At 46.5% G+C, this 6917-nt stretch overlaps 1 pseudogene; it reads right to left on the reverse strand.

The window, feature by feature from the left end:
• Nucleotides 1-6441: 6441 nt before the first annotated feature.
• LOC126163608 (5S ribosomal RNA) lies at nt 6442-6558 on the reverse strand (annotated as a pseudogene).
• Nucleotides 6559-6917: the final 359 nt, after the last annotated feature.

Below are 6917 nucleotides of genomic sequence, written 5' to 3' on the forward strand. Positions count from 1 at the left end.
ACTGACGGCGGCGGTGCACAAATGCTGCGCAGCTAGCGCCATTCGACGGCCAACACCGCGGTTCCTGGTGTGTCCGCTGTGCCGTGCGTGTGATCATTGCTTGTACAGCCCTCTCGCAGTGTCCGGAGCAAGTATGGTGGGTCTGACACACCGGTGTCAATGTGTTCTTTTTTCCATTTCCAGAAGTGTATTTCTATCCGCGGCAGCGCTGCGATCGCAGTTCCGAGCATGCCCGTGAACTGTGTCCTGTGGCCGCGCGGGTTAGCCGCGCGGTCTCGGGCGCATTACCACGGTTCGCGCGCCTCCACCCGTCGGAGGTTCGAGACCTCCCTCGGTCATGGGTGTGTGTGTGTCTTCAAGGAGAAAACATGTACGCCATTTTCATATAGTTGCTGCCGACGTGTGCTTTGTAGTGCTTCTTTATAATGTCAGCCATAATTGAAAATGCCGCCGCGCGTGAAATCAGATCTGTGATTCGTTTTCTAAAGGCAAAGAAAGTTAAACCAAAGGAAATTTAGCGGCAAATCTGCCAGATTTACGGACAAAATGCTATGAGTGATTCAAAGGTTAGAAGACTTTTCAATGAAGGACGTGATCAAGTGCACGATGAAGAACGAAATGTGGTTACTGATGAACTGGTTAGGACAATTGAAGAGAAGATTAGGCACAACCGTAAGTCTACACTTAGTGCCCTTGCTATGGAAGTTCCGCAAATCTCACGATCACTAATTCATGAAATTGTTACTGAAAAGCTCAATTTTCGAAAACTTTGTTCACGTTGGGTACCCAAAATTCTTATTGAAAAACACAAAAAACAACGGATGGGCAGTGCACTTCAGTTTTTTGCACGCTACAATGAAGAAGGCAAGGGTTTTCCTTCTCGGATAGTCACGGGGCATGAAACTTGGGTATCGAACGACACCCCTGAAACAAAACGGCAATCAGTGGAATGGAGGTCACTTCTTCCCAAACGGAGGTTAAGCCTAAGCAAATATTCACACCTCGAAAAGTCTTGTGTTCCCTTTTTTGGGACAGAAAAGGCATTTTGCTGATTGATTTCTTACCACGAGACCAAACAATCAGTGCACATGGTTACTGCGAGATCATTAAGAAATTGCGCCGCACAATACAGAACAAGCGCCGAGGATTACTGTCAAAAGGTGTTTCTCTTCCCACGATAATGCCCGACCTCACACGGTGAATGTGACAAAACAACTTTTACGGTAATTTTACTGGGACGTGTTTGATCAACCTCCGTACAGCCCGGACCTCGCTCCTAGCCTCTTTCATTTCTTCTTACACCTAAAATCTGTCCTTGGTGGTCGACACTTCAACGGTGATGACGAGCTGAAAGAACCTGTTACCACTTGGTTGAATACACAGGCGGCAATCTTCTATGAAGAAGGCATACAAAAACTTGTGCCACGCTATGACAAGTGCCTAAAAAATTTGTGGTGTCACCGCCAGACACCACACTTGCTAGGTGGTAGCTTTAAATCGGCCGCGGTCCTTTAGTACATGTCGGACCCGCGTGTCGCCACTGTCAGTAATTGCAGACCGAGCGCCACCACACGGCAGGTCTAGAGAGACGTACTAGGACTCGGCCCAGTTGTACGGACGACTTTTCTAGCGACTACACTGACGAAGCCTTTCTCTCATTTGCCGAGAGACAGTTAGAATAGCCTTCAGCTAAGTCCATGGCTACGACCTAGCAAGGCGCCATTAACCATTTCTAGAGAGAGTCTCACTTGTATCATCAAGAATGCTGTATACAAATGATGGATTAAAGTTAAGTATTCCAGCAGCTACGTACTTTTCTTTATAGCATTCATTACGTATCCTGTTTCAGACCTAACGCCAGCCGGCGTGTGTAAACGCGTGCCTTTCGGTTACCCGTCACTGTGGACTGGCTGTCTTGTCAGTCCACTACAAAATTTCGGAAGCTATGTAGAAAAGTAGTTTAACAGTCGTAGATTTTTTTACAAAAAATATTTTTTTGTATCTGTACACGTTTGTTTTATATAACCAAACGGAACTTACTTGCTGGCCGGGGTGGCCGAGCGGTTCTGGCCGCTACAGTCTGGAACCGCGCGACCGCTACGGTCGCAGGCTCGAATTCTGCCTCGGGCATGGATGTATGTGATGTCCATAGGTTAGTTAGGTTTAAGTAGTTCTAAGTTCTAGGGCACTGATGACCACAGCAGGTAAGTCCCATAGTGCTCAGAGCCATTTGAACCATTTTTTGGAACTTACTTTGTGGACATACCTCTTATATTTCTCATATGCCATTATTTCAGTGTCTACTGTGCATTTGTTCTAGAGCATGCCGTCTGTAACATGAGCGCCTGTTTTTAGTGAAATGCTAAATTAGTTAAATAGTGAACTGTGCCCTGTGGCCGCGCGGGATAGCCGCGTGGTCTCGGGCGCCTTACCACGGTTCGCGCGGCGCCACCCGCCGGAGTTCCGAGACATCCCTCGGGAGTGGGTGTGTGTGTGTGTTGTTGTTAGCGTACGTTAGTTTAAGTTACATGTAGTGTGTAAGCCTAGGGACCCATGACCTCAGCAATTTGGTCCCAGGTTAGGTTAGGTTAGGTTAGGTTAGGTTAGCGAAATTTCTGTGTCCTGTGAATCTCACCCCTCAGAGCACTTTCAATTCTATTACAAATATTTGCATAAAAAAGAAACACTGTACCCAAAGACTAAACAGGTAAATAATAAGTAATATGTTGAGCGTCATAAGTAAACTGTTGCATGTCTTACCATTGAACAACACGCAGTCTGGTAAAGACATCTGCATTATGTAAGGGTAATGCATTTCCGTAAAAGGAGAAGAAAATTATTTTTCAGTATCAACAAAATGCTGACAAGATCTAATATATTTGTTTTGCGTGTGGATTGTCATGCTAGTCTCCGAGGCAATTGTTCGACAACGTTCTCAGTATTACTTCTCGATAATGTTTTCCGTCCTGGAGAGACAGCTAAGACGAACGATTGTTCATTGACAGCATACCTGTGTGAGCAAGTAGTCGCGGAGTCCGTCCAGCACATCCTCCGAAGTTCTCTGATGAATCTTGGAACAGAAGAGCTGAAAGTAATTGCAAACTAGGGAACTCAGTGAGAAGTCAGATGTTTAGGAAGGTTAAAAAAGACTCAGATGCCTGGGCATACTTAGAGACAGAGAAAGCTCTACTGAGGCACGTCTGAAAAGAACATAACCTTCTGCAATTGTTGTATCAGGAAGATCTAGCCTGGGTTCTAAGTCGCGACCCTGCAGTTGAGTATCACAGAAACCATTCACTGAAGAAGAGCCTCTGGAGCGCTCTGTCGCTCGTATTTATAGCCTTTGATGGCGTATCGGCTGCCGCTCTCATCTCATCTGCACCTCTGGGCGCCGTAGCAACTCACGCCACCCACGCCATCTTTGGTTAATGTGATGGAACTTCGTAGTAATGGTGCAACTCACGCGGCTACGCCTATCTTTAGTTAATGTGATGCAACGTTGTAGCAACAGTACTGTACCTTTGTTTTTACTACATTCGCAACACTGTTTGTCCTTACTGCCGACAACGTAAGTGTACTCTTCCCAGTCGATGCTGGTAGGTTAGAGTCATCATCTACTTCCACCGTACGCTCGGGGTATTTCCATGCTCCCGAGTTTAGGCTCTTTGAATAACTCTACGTTTCAAGTGTCTGAATATTTTAGTCGGTAGAAAGATCTGGTTTTTAGTCTGACAAGGAAACATCACCAACTCGACCTCACATTTAAGGAAAGAACAGCGCACTTGCAGTATACGAACCTCAGTAACCGACAGTAATTTTGATAGTACGCAATTATGAATGAAAGGACAGGTTTTAAACCATCGTGCGCCCAAGCCAATTTGAAATTTGTTCGAGAACTCATTACTCTAAGCTAAAAACAGTAAATAATATGAGTACATAATACATCAATCTCATACAAAAACGGGCCGTTTATTTTAACTGATGACGTTGAAATATCTCGGAACTACACATCGGATCAAAAAAAGTTATGTTTTTCTCGGAGGGGAGCATGCAATGATACCGCACTCGACGCGCCACCCCACCATGCGCGTGGGTGGCGGGGGGCAACTGAGAAATCTTCAATGGGAACGCCCACTTTTTATTGCAGGTTACGATTTTACCGTAAAATTTACGTACGTTTTGTCTGAAGCATTTTTTTTTCTTTTCGCCACAAATGGCGCTGTAATCGGAGAAATAGAAATGGATACAAAATCGTAATTTACGACAAGTTACTCAATGGCCCTTGAATATCCAATGTCACATGGAACCCCCCCCCCCCCCCCTCCACGTTGCGAGGGTAGGATTTTTGATTGGAAACCCCATTCGCAACGTTGACATATTGGACTGCTCGACGCGCCGCGGTGGCCGTGTAGCGAACTACGACGTGCAATAAAAGGCCGTACAACTGCGACCGGAGCTTACGTATCTTGCGGTGGCTCCAACATTACAATACTTGCGCAATACTTATTGCCTGTGTACTTATTCGGAGAAAAGTCGTTGGCGATCAATGTTGCAACGACAGAAGGAAAAAATTGAAATGATCCTGATTAACGGAGAACATAGGGAAATATTGAGGCTGCTGTTGCCTTTTATGCCAAGAGCTTTCTCCGAGTTTCCCGATGATTCTTCTCCATGTCAATTCATCCACCTATCATCTCCGGGCCATGTTGTAATAAAGAACACCATTGACGTTACTGCTCGCTGGTTGATTGATACACACTTTTTCCCGTTTCTTCAACTGCCTCGTGTGGCGGGCAGCCCCATTTGACGTTCTGATCTCACGCCATGAGAAGTCCAGATTTCTGCGCACGACTGGGAAACCCCTCGCAACATGCTCCCCGCTCATTTATTTCTTTCCACGGACATGTTGAAATATTATGTTACTTTATTTATCTCGTCCGAATGTTTTGCAGGGCAATGTGTTTTCAGGCTGGACTGAAGAAGGCTCCACACGCAACGACCTCGCCAAACCCGCTACCGGCAGCTCCAAAATGGTCGCCTTACTTTCCTATGCTGATTGAGCCTTGACGGGCTCCCTCTTTGAATTCCCGTCCCGCGCGCCTGGCATGCGTCTCTCCTCGCGGCTCGGAGCTGGTGGCGCCGCACGGGGCGGCGAGCAGCAGCAGCGGACCGCACGGGCAGTCGGTCTTCTGAACCCGGACCGGAGGCTGTGCACCGTGGGCAGTACTTGCTGTTCGGCCAAATTTGAATTGCCATGCAGTGATTGGTAGCCCCTTAAACGTTTTGTCTGTTTAAAAGTTGTGGGCACGGATGTTATCAAAAAATGGAACGTTGGTGTGGTCTTGGCTATTTGAATTTGTTGTTGGTTATCGGTGGAAGTGCTTTACGCACAATATCACACACAGTAATTTTAGGCAGTCCTAATTGTAGGCTACGTCTGGCCAATGACTTCTTTGGGCTCCGAACACACGAAACACGGATCTGTTCAACAACATATTCAGAAGTTCTCGCTCTGCGAACTTCCGTGAGTTCCTTTCTGACGAAATGTCAACTTCGGCAACTGTAGTTTTAAATGTAATGCAATGTTTGCTTTATCTATCGTTGCTGTAGCGTTACTTTGTATCAACAGCACTACACTGTAGCAATGTTGTGAGTTACTCGTACTCCGTAGCTTAATGCTATGCTCGCCACTGGACACCTCCGGTCCCGCCCCGTGTTGCGACTAGCAGCCAATATTGTGGTTGCATGACAGACAATATGTGGGGCGTCGAATGCCGTAAACATCATTAGCCTTTTGCGGCGTCGTACTCAAGGTGTCCCTTGCGAGCGTGAGTCACGCAAGTCTGCTAATTATCACGTGGAACCCAAATCCACACAATAGATTCAAATGATCAGTTAGAAACAAAGTCCTAGACAAATACTAGCCGATGGTGAGAGCAGGACGGTCGATAATGTCACCGTGACGACCACAATGGGCTGCTCGTTGGACGGTCTCCAGTGGAGTGCAACAAGAACTAGCATCCCAACTGGAACCGCTGGACTGGAGCCGTGTGGGCTCCTGAATACCGGCTGAGCCGAAGGATATTATTGTGTCCTACTCGCTTATGGCCACGTGGTAAGTCAAATCTCCGACAGGCAAACATGAAATTAAGTGGAAGGACTGGACAGACTGGGGTTCACATCACTCACCATCGTTCATTAAAACATAATTATTTAAGAAAAATAACTGAAATCAGATAGCACTCCGTCTCCAGGCCACAAGTGTCCCACCGGGGCCATCCGACCGCCGTGTCATCCTCAGTTGAGGATGCGGATAGGAGGGGCGTGTGGTCAGCACACCGCTCTCCCGGTCGTGACGATGGTTGTCTGTGACCGGAGCCGCTACTATTCGGTCGAGTAGCTCCTCAGTTGGCATCACGAGGCTGAGTGCACCCCGAAAAATGGCAACAGCTCATGGCGGCTGGAGGGTCACCCATCCAAGTGCCGGCCACGCCCGACAGCGCTTAACTTCGGTGATCTTACGGGAACCGGTGTATCCACTGCGGCAAGGCCGTTGCCGAAATTAGATAGATTAACAGGATTACAATCAACATTCTGAACTTTTCAGATTTAAGGAATTACTCACCTGAGTTCAATGATAATTTAAATAAGGCAATAGTTAAAGACAGTAGCTGTATCTGACAGCACTTCTTAGATTTCAGACTCAAAATTTCCACTTTTACGAACCACAACTCAGAAAATACAACAACAAATGAACAAATAATTAATAATTGGAAACAGACGTCTCCATAAGATAATGTAGAAGCTTAACGCATCTCAAAGGATAAAAACTTAATAGCTATACCGGAAGACAGAGTAACTTGCAGCTGCTTCGAGGCAACCATCAAAAGGAAATTCTTAAAATACACCTCCAAGGA

This window comes from Schistocerca cancellata, chromosome 2, assembly GCF_023864275.1.
Source record: "Schistocerca cancellata isolate TAMUIC-IGC-003103 chromosome 2, iqSchCanc2.1, whole genome shotgun sequence".
Taxonomy (NCBI): Eukaryota; Metazoa; Arthropoda; class Insecta; order Orthoptera; family Acrididae; genus Schistocerca; species Schistocerca cancellata.